Genomic DNA, 12,059 nt, shown 5'->3' with positions numbered 1-12,059 from the left:
GAGGGTTCGCTCCACTTGATGCGGCAACAGCGCAGTCCTCGCTGGGGTGGATGCGGCTCGACACCGTTCTTCTTTCTTCCTCCTTGCTGTGGGATAGCGCTGCATCCCTGTGGCACACCTTCTCTTCTTCCTGTGCTTCTGTCGCGTTCCTGCGCTTCAGGCACATTCCTGTGCGCCTCCGTCGCACTCCCGTGCGCTCACCATCGCGCCTCCGTCAGACCTTGCGGTACTTGCCTTGCTGCCTCTTCTCCCTTTCCGTCGGTCTCCTGTAGCTGCTGGACTTCCTTGGCTTGCTGTAGGCTTGTTGGTTTCTTTGTGCTGCAGTACCACCAGTGGCCACTGGGTGGCAGTGTTGCTTTTCTTTGGCTTCAGCAGCTACCTTCTGTACTGCCAGAACTCTATGCCTTGTTTTCCTTTCCACCATTTCCCCAGGCTCCGGTAGAGTGTAGAGGGCTGGAGGGGAGCTGGAGCCAGGCAGACCAGTGGAGTCCAGATGGGGCTGGAGTTGGAGCAGAGCAGTGGAGTCCAGGACACGTGGCAGCAGGTAAGTCTTTTTCCTTACTTTTATTTATTTAAAAGGCAGGGGGCACAGGCATTGCAGAGAGGATGAGGCATCTTTCTATGGGCACTTGTTTATTGAGGTGCAGGGGGCACAGGCACTTCAGTGGGCGAGGCAGTTCTCTGTGTGTGAGATAGGCGGTGGGGGGTCACTTCCTCCGGGTGCACAGGTAATCCCTTCTACCCCTGGCAGTCCCCTCGATTCCAGAGCACTCGGTTGCTCTCGCCTGGGGCACCTTGCGCTTCACCGCGCTGCCCTGCATCTGCGCTTTCAGGCGCCTAATCGACGGTTGTCGGGCATCGATCAGGGCACCCGTCTGCAGGCACCACCGGGGCTCGATGTCCTTGTCCCCTCGCTCGGGAGTGCTCCCCGGGTGCCGGCGCTGTTCTCCTCCTGCTCTTCCCGCCCACGGCAGCTCCTTCATTCGCTCGCTGGCCGGGGCGGGGGAGAGTGGTGCTGCTGCTATTCCGGGCGGTGCATTAGAATAGGGGAGGCAGGTACCTGCTCATACTGCGGGTGGGCTCCGCTTTCCATTTTCTCTTCGTCCCGCCCCCGCAGCCGGTCACCTAGCATCACGGACCGCGTGGGGGGGGGTGCTGCTTGTGCCGCTCCTGTTCACCGTCGCGGGTGGGCTCCGCTATTACTTTCTGGTCGTCCCGCCCCCGCAGCAGGTCTCATATCGTCACGGACCGCGCGGGGGGGGGGGGCTGCTGGTGGCGCTTTGCTATCGCGGCGGGGTAGGCTCCCGTCCGCTTCAATTGGTCCGGCGCTCCATCCAGGGCTCACCTTATGCCCGGCTGGGCTTTTCACGCGGGTGGGCTCCGCTTTTACTTGCAGTTGGCGGGCCTCCTTCTTTCCGCGGGTGGGCACCGCGTGTTACACGCCTCTAGCGGGGTCGCAGCCGATGCGGGTGGGCACCGTTCGGCTTGCCATTACTTCCGGGCACCTCCAGGCACGGCGGCAGGGTCGGGGTGGGCACCCGGCCTCCGCCTGCAGAACGACGGCGTCGCGGCCGATGCGGGTGGGCTCCGCACGGCTCGCACTTCTCCTTCTGGGCGCTTCTCAGCACAGCGGCAGGTCGGGGTGGGCACCCGACTGCCACGCTTCCACTCAGGGGCACTGTGCACGCCCACGGCGGTGCTGTGGGCTCCGACTCACCCGGCTGTCTTCTCGGCGCGTCGCGCCTTCTTCTAGAGGGGGGTGACCTTAGTGGGAGCACTCCTCTCCCCCTCACGAACGGAAGGGCTGCTGCGGCACGCTGGGGCTCACAACCCTCATCGCCATTGTGGTGTTGGGGCCCTAGGCCCTCATGCTAGAAATGACTGACGCAGACACATACTTAGATGGTGGGTTAACTGGCCACGAGCACGTGCGCTCGGCCCTTTTATTAGCCTAGTCACCTGACCCAGTGACGTAGGTGGTGGGTGGGTGTAAAGTGTAGAACATACACTTCTGAACACTAGAACGTGTCCATGCTAGGACACTACACTCATTTATACTCGATGACAGACTTCTTGACCTGCAAATGCAACTGAGAACATTTGGAGAAAAGCTCTGTGAGATCTTCACAAGGTATTTTTGTTGATAGAAAAAACGAATGAACAGAGATTTAATGTGCATTTCTTTGGGTCTGCTAAGAAGACTGAAAGGAAACAGAACTCTTGGTTATATCATTGAAAAACTATTGTGTAATTGCTGAGCAAAGAAAAGGAAAACAGTAACATCAGTGATAATTAGTCGTTAGAACTAACGTAGACTATTGGAGCACCTGTTGTATTTTTTGTTGCTGTTGTTTCTTTCTTGAGTTTTGAGAATCCTTTTGGGAAGCAAAGTGAAAATAAATCAGGTATGTGAAATTTAAGTGAACTTCATATGTAAGAAAAGTAACAACTCAAAAGCAAGAGAAGATGTTTTGATCTAAAGAAGTGATGTGGGGCATTCAGAAAAATCGGGTATGTTGTAGTTGAGCAAGAGTAATAGTAATACGTAGAATCCCAAGATAGTGCTTACAGATTGCATTCTTGATAGGTACAATTACCAAAACTACATGCACATACAATCAGAAAACTGAAGCCCAGTACCACTTCACCTGAAAAGAGAGACGCTCTTTATGATCCAAGCGACAAGTCAGTCGGCTGGATTCCAGTGTGTCTTTTTCTTTGTCTCTCATCCCAATTCCCCCCTCCCCTGGGAGTCTACCGGGACAGCAAGTGTTTTCTATCCTTGTCTTTCTGGTGATTTTCAGGGGAGTTGGAAAAAAGCAACAGCATCAAGGAGCGAACAAACCACAGAACAGGTGGGTGATTTCGTGACAGAAAGCGAAGCCAACACTACACCCTTTGTTCCTTCTTTGATTCTGCAATTATGGACCTTGGGCAGGATAACATGGATTTGTCTCAATTGACCATTTTAATCCGTAAGTTGTCCGAAGAAATGCAAGAACTAGATAGGACCAGAACAGGATTCACTAGTTGGAGAGACCCACAACCAGGTGAACATAAGTCCATCGTTGCTCTCGCTAAGTTTGGTCCAGCGTCTTTTATGTCTCCTAGTTCATCAGGCTCCAACACTAATCAAAACTTGCAATTCACTGTAGTAACTCTTACCCCAGTACCTTTGGCAAATCCGGAACGATTCACAGGAGATAGTAATCATTATACCACTTTTATGAGTCAATGTCAATTGCATTTTTTGTGCAAAACTCAGGTTTTCACCACAGACCATTCCAAGAATTATCATTTCTTATTTAGGAGGAGTAGCGGCCAACTGGGCTATGCCTTTAGTAGACACAAACGATCCTTTGTTACACAATTTAGCTGCTTTTAAAACTGCAATGTCCAGTTTATTTGCTAAGCATGTTTTTATTCAAGCTTCTGATAATGAGCTTCTAAATTTACGCGAAGGGTCAAAAGATTTGATAACCTATGCAACCAATTTCAACAGAGTATTATCAGAAACACACTGGCCCGAGGAGAAAAGGATATCTTTGTTCTATCGAGGCCATAGAGATGAATTAAAGGATTCTCTGGCACATATTGTTAATCTGCCTGAGGACTATGCAGAATTTTTAGATCTAGTGGTTAAATTAGATCACAGATTAGGGGAGCGAAAAAGCGAAAGACCAAAAGAGATTTTAGAACTTTACATTTTAGAGCTGAAAAAAAAGAAACAGAAGATAAAAACACACATGTTGAACCAATGCCGATAGGTGGCCTGAAAGGACCACTTTCTATAGAAGAAAAAGAGCGCAGGCGTAAGGGCAATTTGTGCCTTTACTGTGGCAAGGCTGGTCATTTTACCAAAGATTGTCCAAATAAAACCAACAAAAAGTAAGCAATAGCCCTAACAAACAAGACAACCAGTGAGTCGGAAAACTAGACTTCTCGGAGAAAGAACAGATTGTTTCTTCGAGAACAACTTCAGTACAGATCTCACAGTATGCCACTAGTGTTATTAATCGTACTCTGAAACACTTTACAATTAGACTAACCTTTATCTTAACAACCCAACAAAGACACAGTTTAGCGGTTTTTATTGATTCCGGGGCTACCAGCAATTTCTTTGATTTAGAATTGGCCAGCAAATTAGGCATAACTCAAGTCCCAAAATCCGAACCAGAGCCAGTCAGGGCCGTTGGCGGTTCTGCTTTATTTTCAGGATTAATTACGTTTCATACCAAGCCGTTGACCATAGTTGGAGAAAATGGACACACTGAAGAAACAGTGTTTGATCTGATTGATACACCCACTTTTGGTGTCATACTGGAAGTTCCTTGGTTAGAGTTACATAATACGAAAATAGATTGGATTAAGAGAACAGTCACTTTAGACTCCCCATATTATAGAAACCATTGTTATTCAGAAACCCAGGATCATATAACCCCTTTGTTCTGTGCTGCTCCACAACAAGACTCACCACAGTTGCCTAGTCAATATCAAGATTATGCCGATGTATTTGATCCTGTCCAAGCAACTAAGTTACCCCCACACAGAGTATATGACTGCAGGATAGACTTAATTCCTGGTGCAGTCTTACCCTGTAGTAGGATATACGCCCTAAGTGAACCTGAAAATCAATATTTGAGAACCTACTTAGACGAAATGTTGGAGATTGGTTTTATAAGACACTCTACTTCACCTGTCTCTTCGCCACTCTTCTTTGTAGCTAAAAAGTCTGGCGATCTGAGAGTGTGCATTGATTACCGCGCGGTTATCAACGCAACAATTAAAAATCGCTACCCGTTAACCTTAATTCCAGTCTTGTTAAACCAAATCAAAGGATCAAGTATCTACACAAAATTAAATCTACGGGGCACGTACCATCTTGTGTGTATTAAAGAAGGAGACGAATGGAAGACTGCTTTTCGCACGAAATACGATCTATTTGAATATACTGTAATGCCATTCGGTCTCTGTCATGGTCCGGCAGCGTTTCAGTATTTCATTAATGATGTTCTTCATGATTTACTCGATATCTGCATCATTGTGTATATTGACGACATACTGGTCATCTCCAAAACTGAGAAAGAGCATACGAAACATGATCGCTCAGTTTTACAAAGATTAAGAGACAATTCATTATATGTGAAACTTGAAAAGTGTGTGTTCAACTCCAAGAAAGTCGAATTTTTAGGATATTGGCTTTCTCCTGAAGGAATAATCATGGAGCCATAAAAGGTTGAAGCAATATTAAATTGGCCCAATTCCTCTTCTGTAAAAGACACTCAGCGAGTGCTAGGTTTTGCCAATTTTTATAGACGTTTCATATCTAAGTTTTCAGAGATAGTGACACCTATCACTCAATTACTTCGTAAGGGTCAGAAATTTCAATGGAACCAAGACGCAGAAAAGGCTTTTGAAAAATTAAAACAAGCATTTACATCAGCACCCATTCTGATTCACCTAGATCCAGATAAGCCATTTTTTATCGAGGCTGACGCTTCCCAAACTGCGTTGGGAGGCGTACTAATGCAAAAAGATGCTGCAACTGGGCACTCACACCAAATTGCCTTTTACTCACACACACTGTTAACAGCTGAACAGAATTATACTATAGCAGAACGTTAGTTATTGGCAATTAAGGCAGTGTTTCTTGAATGGAGACATCATCTATTGGGTGCCAAGCACACTATTACCATATTTTCTGATCACAAGAATCTCCAGTTTTTTAGTACAGTTAAGGCACTAACTCCTAGGCAGATGCACTGGTTACTTTTTTTTAGTGAGTTCGAATTCATCATAACATACCGTCCTGGACAAAAACAACTCCTGTTGGACACCTTGTCTAGATTAGTTTGTGGAAAAGACATGAATGAAACAAAAACTTTACAAAATATAATTCCATCGGAAAAAATAGTGGCAGTCACACAAGCAGATACCTTTCTAGATCAAGTTAAGTTGGGTGTCAAGACACTTAATGAACAGCAATGGCTAGCTCAGAAACAAAACACCATACTTGAGGGTTATTTCTTTCACAAGGATAAGCTATTCATTCCTCAAGAAGAATGGCGACAACAGGTCTTAAATTGGAATCATGATTTAAGTACAGCAGGTCATCCTGGAGTCAACAAAACCTTAGAATTATGTCAGCGACATTTCTGGTGGAAGAATATCAAACAGGATGTCCAACAATATGTAAAAGCATGACCAGTCTGTGCACAACAAAAGTCCTTACATTCATCACGCACAGGCCTTTTACAACCATTGCCTATACCCCCATTTCCCTGGCATACAATAAGTTTGGACTTCATTACAGACTTACCCACATCTAACACCTTCACAACAATTTTAGTTGTAGTAGATTTATTATCAAAAATGGGACACTTTATTCCCTTACAAAAACTATCAACTGCAACAGAATTTAGTGATATTTTCTTTTTTTTTTGTAACATATTTTTATTGACATTTATAGGTTATCGTGACAAATAACAGGAAAAGGGATACGATCCATTGAATTGCATATTACAGCTCATGCCATCATATATCACTAATCATAGAAAGAGGGGTTGATCAAAAGGTAATTTGTGAACCCTATGGTCTCTTATTATGTGCATATCATGTGAACTGGGGTATAACATAAAAAGAACTGGGGGATGGTCATGGAATTTTATGCCCGGGCCTCCCAGTCGGACGTCGGAATAGGTGTGTGGGTGTGTCGTGTCGATGGATTGCGGTCGGTCTAACTCTCAAGTTCGATCGGCGAAAGTGACGTTGTGTGCGATTGTACTGCCGGTGGTTTGATCACGCCACCGGAGAGGGTCTGGCATGGTCGGTTAGGGTCTGAACCTGTGATTGCGGGATCGTTGGTGTATGTATGTCGCCGCCTGAGTCCTCACTAGGAGTCAATTGCTTAAAGCGATGTAGTAACAGGGCCCATTCCATTGAAATAGGGTGCTTGCGTAACCCTCTCACCTCCTCCTCCCGCAGTGCTTCCTCCTCCGCTGCAGCCCATTTGTGTGTTGCTCCCACCCAAGCCGCGAGCGGGGGACCAGTGGGAGAATGCCTTGCAAGGCCACACTCCGCTTAGCTAGCAACACGGCTAGTGAAATAAATCGAGTATGCACCTTATATTGTTTTTGTTTTCGGAAGATACCTATTGCACTGGCCTCCCATGTATTCATGTATGTGAGTCCTGTGAGGTCCCTTAGGGAGGCGTGAATGTGTTGCCAAAATGATCGGATTGTGGGGCAACTCCAGAACATGTGATAGAAATCTGCGTCCTGTAATTGGCATCTGGGGCAAAGAAACTGCGTCTCTGGATAGAATCGCTGAAGGCGTGCTGGTGTCAGATACGCTCTATGGAGTATGTAGAATTGTATATTTTTAAAGCGTGCATTTCTAGATACCTTCTTGGGGTATTCCAGGGAGAATTTAGTGATATTTTCATTAAGCATACTGTAAAACTACATGGGCTTCCCAGTAAGATAATTCCCGACCGGGGCCCCCAATTTGTTTAAATATTCTGGAGTCAGTTGTGCAAGCATTTAGAATTGAAATAGCACTTTCCTCTGCTTTTCATCCACAGACTGACGGGCAGACAGAAAAAGTAAACCAACACCTTGAACAAAGTTTACGATGTCTAACTTCCACTATATCAGCTCAGTGGGGTGAGGTCCTACAATTAGCCGAGTTTTCATACAATAATAGCTATCACTCGGCTTTAGGTTGTTCCCCTTTCTTTTTTACGACTGGTTTGCATCCACGATCTATTACTACCATTCTTCCAGAACTAATAAGTACAATGCCTGCAGTGACCGAAAGGTTAACAAAGTTACGGGAATACCAAGAACAAGCTAAGAGTAGTTTAGCCAAGAATAAACTAAGGGTCAAATTATCAGTTGATAAACACAGAACACCAGCACCACCATATAAAGTAGGAGATCTCGTCTGGTTATCAACCAGAAATATTCAGATTGACGGTCCCAAGAAACTAAAACCTAGGTTCATTGGTCCCTTTCCCATTAACAAAGTCTTGAATCCAGTTTCAATGAGATTAACCTTGCCCACAGAATATGTCATTCACCCGGTATTTCATGTATCCCTCCTTAAACCACATGATCCGTCCAAACGAAAAGACAATCCACCTCCACCAATTGTAGTAGGAGATCATATTGAATATGAAGTTAATCGTATTATTGATGCAAAACGCATACGTGGTCGGTTACATTATTTGATTGATTGGAAGGGTTATGATGTGTCAGAAAGATCTTAGGAACCAGAAACTCATGTACATGCCCCGAGGTCGGTTAGATCCTTCCATGCCTTGCATCCGGAAAAACCCCGTCCCTTAAGAAGACCTTGGTGAAGGGGGGAGGGACTGTCACGAGATAACTAAACTCAGCAATGATTGAAAGGTAATATGCAAGGGCTGGTGTTATGTTGTATTTTTGTTTAACCAGTTGACATGTTGTACAGTCATGGAATTTGCTGAGGCCAATGCTTGTTTGGAGAATTATTGGAACCAATGGTTGATTATGTTAACACTTTCCTCCATAAAACGACATTCAAGAACATTAGGCAAATGAGAGCATTAGGCAAATGAGTAATTAGCTCTGTAGGCGTCTTGCACGTGCAAACCGTTTTGATTTGCACACTTGAAGTATTTGTGAAAGACCCAAAACTCACGTTGCTTTCACGTGCACACATGAGAGAAAACCGATCCCCAAAGATATTTAAACCCCACCCGCTAGGCTACCGATGCTTCGCTTCGTGACAGAACACCTACCTGACTCCGGACCGGTGGCGAATCTTCCGCAGCTCTTCACCCGGTTTTCTTCACCCGGCTTTCTTCACCCGACTGGCAGTATCCAGAGATGTTTTTCAGGCGCTCCTTCCGGCCTCTGCATTTCTGGCTTCCCCGAATAACTCGTCCGATTCTCCTGCAGAAAAGAAAAGAAAAGAAAGACGGTCAACAGAAGAGTTGCCAGGCAACGCTTCACTAGAATGTTAAAGTGTGCACATTAATACAAACTTTCCGGTAAGAATTAAAAAACTCATTTATAGTCTTGACATACTTCTTAACCTGCAAATGCAACTGAGAACATTTCGAAAAAAGCTCTGTGAGATCTTCACAAGGTTTAAATATTTTTGTTGATAGAAAAAACGAATGAACAGAGATTCTTTGGGTCTGCTAAGAAGACTGATAGGAATCAGAACTCTTGGTTATATCATTGAAAAAACTATTGTGTAATTACTGAGCAAAGAAAAGGAAAACAGTAATATCAGTGATAATTAGTCGTTAAATCTAACGCAGACTATTGGTGCACCTGTTGTATTTTTGTTGTTGTTTCTTGCTTTAGTTTTGAGAATCCTTTTGGGAAGCAAAGTGAGAATAAATCAGGTATGTGAAATTTAAGTGAACTTCATATGTAAGAAAAGTAACAACTTGAAAGTGATGACATAAGTGAGATTATGTTGTATCTTTGTGACATTCTGTGAAGGTATACCTAATTGAGAAAAGCAAGAGAAGATGTTTTGCTCTAAAGAAGTGATGTGGGGCATTCAGAAAAATCTGGTTCGTTGTAGTTGAGCAAGAGTAATAGTAATAGGTAGAATCCCGAGATAGTGCTAACACATTGCATTTGTTATTTTCTTTCTTGATAGGTACAATTACCAAAACTAGATGCACATACAAGCAGAAAACCAAAGCCCATTACCACTTCACCTGAAAAGAGAGACGCTCTTCACGATCCAAGCGACAAGTCAGTCCGCTGGAATCCAGTGTGTTTATTTCTTTGTCTCATCCCAATTCCCCCCTCCCCCGGGAGTCTACCGAGACGGCAAGTGTTTTCCATCCTTGTCTTTCTGGTGATTTTGGAACAAACCAGAGAACAGGTGGGTGATTTTGTGACATTTATAGGTGAACTAAATATGCCAATAAGGTATGCACCATTGTCACAATGTTTAGGGGAGAAACACATGCACTTTACCACTGGTTAGCAGTGGTAAAGTGCAGAAAGTCCTAAGGCCAACAAAAAGATAGAGCACAAAGTTGAGATAAGCAGGTAAAAAGTTGGGGGAAGACCAACTTAAGTATGACAGGTCTAGCACGTGTCCCCCCAGCTGAAAGCGTGGAGATCTACCCAGCCTCCAGGTGAGTTCTCATCACTAAGGCAGAAAAACCTAGACAGACCATCAGCATTGGTATGGTCTACTCCTGGTCTGTGTCCCACCCTGAAGTGCATACCCTGTAGAGAAATGGATCACCTCAACAATTTTGGATTCTCACCCCTCATTTGCATGAGCCACCTGAGGGGCCTGTGGTCAGTCTGAATCAGGAAGTGATTGCCAAACAGGTATGGCCTCAATTTCTTCACTGTCCAGGCTACAGCAAAAGCTTCTCTTTCTATAGCATTCCACCTTTGTTCCCTGCGGAGTACCCTCCTGGAGATGAATGCTACAGGTTGGTCCAGGCCCTCTTAATTTAGCTGTGTTAATACTGCCCCTATGCTATGTTCAGAGGTATCTGTTTGAATGATAAACTCCCTGGAGAAGTCAGGGGCCCTGAGCACAGTGGCTGTGCATATAGCATGTTTCAGGGAGTCAAATGCAGTTTGGCATGCCTTTGTCCAAATCACATTTCTGGGCTGCTTCTTAGAAGTCACCTCTGTAATGGGGCAACAACAGTGCCATATCCCTTGACAAACCTCCAGGTGTACCCCGTGATGCCCAAGAATGCTCTGACCTCAGTCTGGGTTTTGGAGGGCTCCCAGGCCATGATAGTCTCCATTTTGGCCTGGAGAGGCTGCACCTTACCCCTGCCTACCAGGTGTCCCAAGTACACCACAGATCCCTGCCCTATCTGGCACTCACTGGCCTTGATAGTGAGGCCTGCCTGTTGCAGAGCCTGAAGCATTCCTAGAGGTGAAAAAGGTGGTCCTTCCAACTGCTTCTGAAGACAGCTATGTCATCCAGATAAGCAGCTGAGAAGGCCTCCATACCAGTAAGAACCTGGTCCACCAACCCCTGGAAGTTGGCAGGGGCATTCTTGAGTCCAAACGATATCACTCTAAACTGATAGTGGCCCTCTGGAGTAGAGAAGGCTGACCTCTCCTTGGCACCTTCTGTTAGGGCGAGCTGCCCTCAACTTATCCGACAACCTGTAAGACTTATTTTTAACAGGGAGGTTGTCTCCTTTTAACATCATGAGTACACAGGTGGGTAGTTCCTGGAATAAGGAAGAACAGAGAGGAGCACTGTCCAAACATTTGGTGACAGTCCCTCTGCTGCTCAGGAGTCAGAGTAGGGGAAAGGATTACTCCTTCCACAGACCCATCCTTTTCCTTGGAGTCCAACAGCTCAGGGAGAGGTTCACTTTCCTCTTCCTCTTCTTCAACTGTCACAAAGAGCATGGTGATATCAGACCTCTCAAAGTAGGGTTTGAGGTGATAGCTGAGAAACACCCTGTGGGGTTATCTGGGGTCTTGAGGTCCACCAGGTAGGTGGCTTAGCCTTCTTTCAATCACCTTGTAGGGCCCAGTTCAATGGTCCTACAGGGTCCTGGGTTCCATAGTTTCCATCACCCACACTTTCTGCCCAAGATGTAATTCCATTGGTAGAATTTTGGTCATGCCACTCTTTCTTCACAGCCCGACTGGCTTCCAAGATGTCAGAAGCTTACTTCCACAACTTAGCCATTTGGCTTCTGAAAACCAACATTTAGCTCACTACATCCCGGAGAGTCTTCCTGGGAGCTTGCTCCCACCACTCCATCACGAGACTCAGCGGTCCTCTAACAGGGTGCCTGTACAGAAGCTCAAAGCGGCTAAAGCCCACTCCCTTCTGTGATACCTCTCTGTAGGCAAACAACAGGCATGGTAAGAGAATGTCACACTTCTTCCTCGGGCCTCAGGTAGGCCTCTAATCATGCCTTTCATCATCATGTTGAATCTCTCAACAATCCCATTGGTTTGTGGATGATAAGGAGCGGAGAACTTGCATGTTACCCCACACTTTTTCCACATTGACTGCATGTATGCAGACATGACGTTTGTGCCCCTGTC

At 45.6% G+C, this 12,059-nt stretch overlaps 1 protein-coding gene across 1 annotated transcript in view; it reads right to left on the bottom strand.

Annotated features, from left to right (window-relative positions):
• ROGDI (rogdi atypical leucine zipper) overlaps positions 1–12,059 on the bottom strand; it is a 765,793-nt gene that overhangs the window by 547,993 nt on the left and 205,741 nt on the right. Inside the window, exon 2 of the mRNA XM_085632220.1 lies at positions 8,783–8,936. The gene's annotated coding sequence lies outside the window, so the exon portion shown is untranslated. The remainder of the gene's footprint in view (positions 1–8,782; positions 8,937–12,059) is intronic.

Source organism: Triturus cristatus, chromosome 10, assembly GCF_964204655.1.
Source record: "Triturus cristatus chromosome 10, aTriCri1.1, whole genome shotgun sequence".
Classification (NCBI taxonomy): domain Eukaryota; kingdom Metazoa; phylum Chordata; class Amphibia; order Caudata; family Salamandridae; genus Triturus; species Triturus cristatus.
The sequence above is the reverse complement of the archived record's forward strand: the minus strand, read 5'-3'. Positions and strand labels throughout refer to the sequence as shown.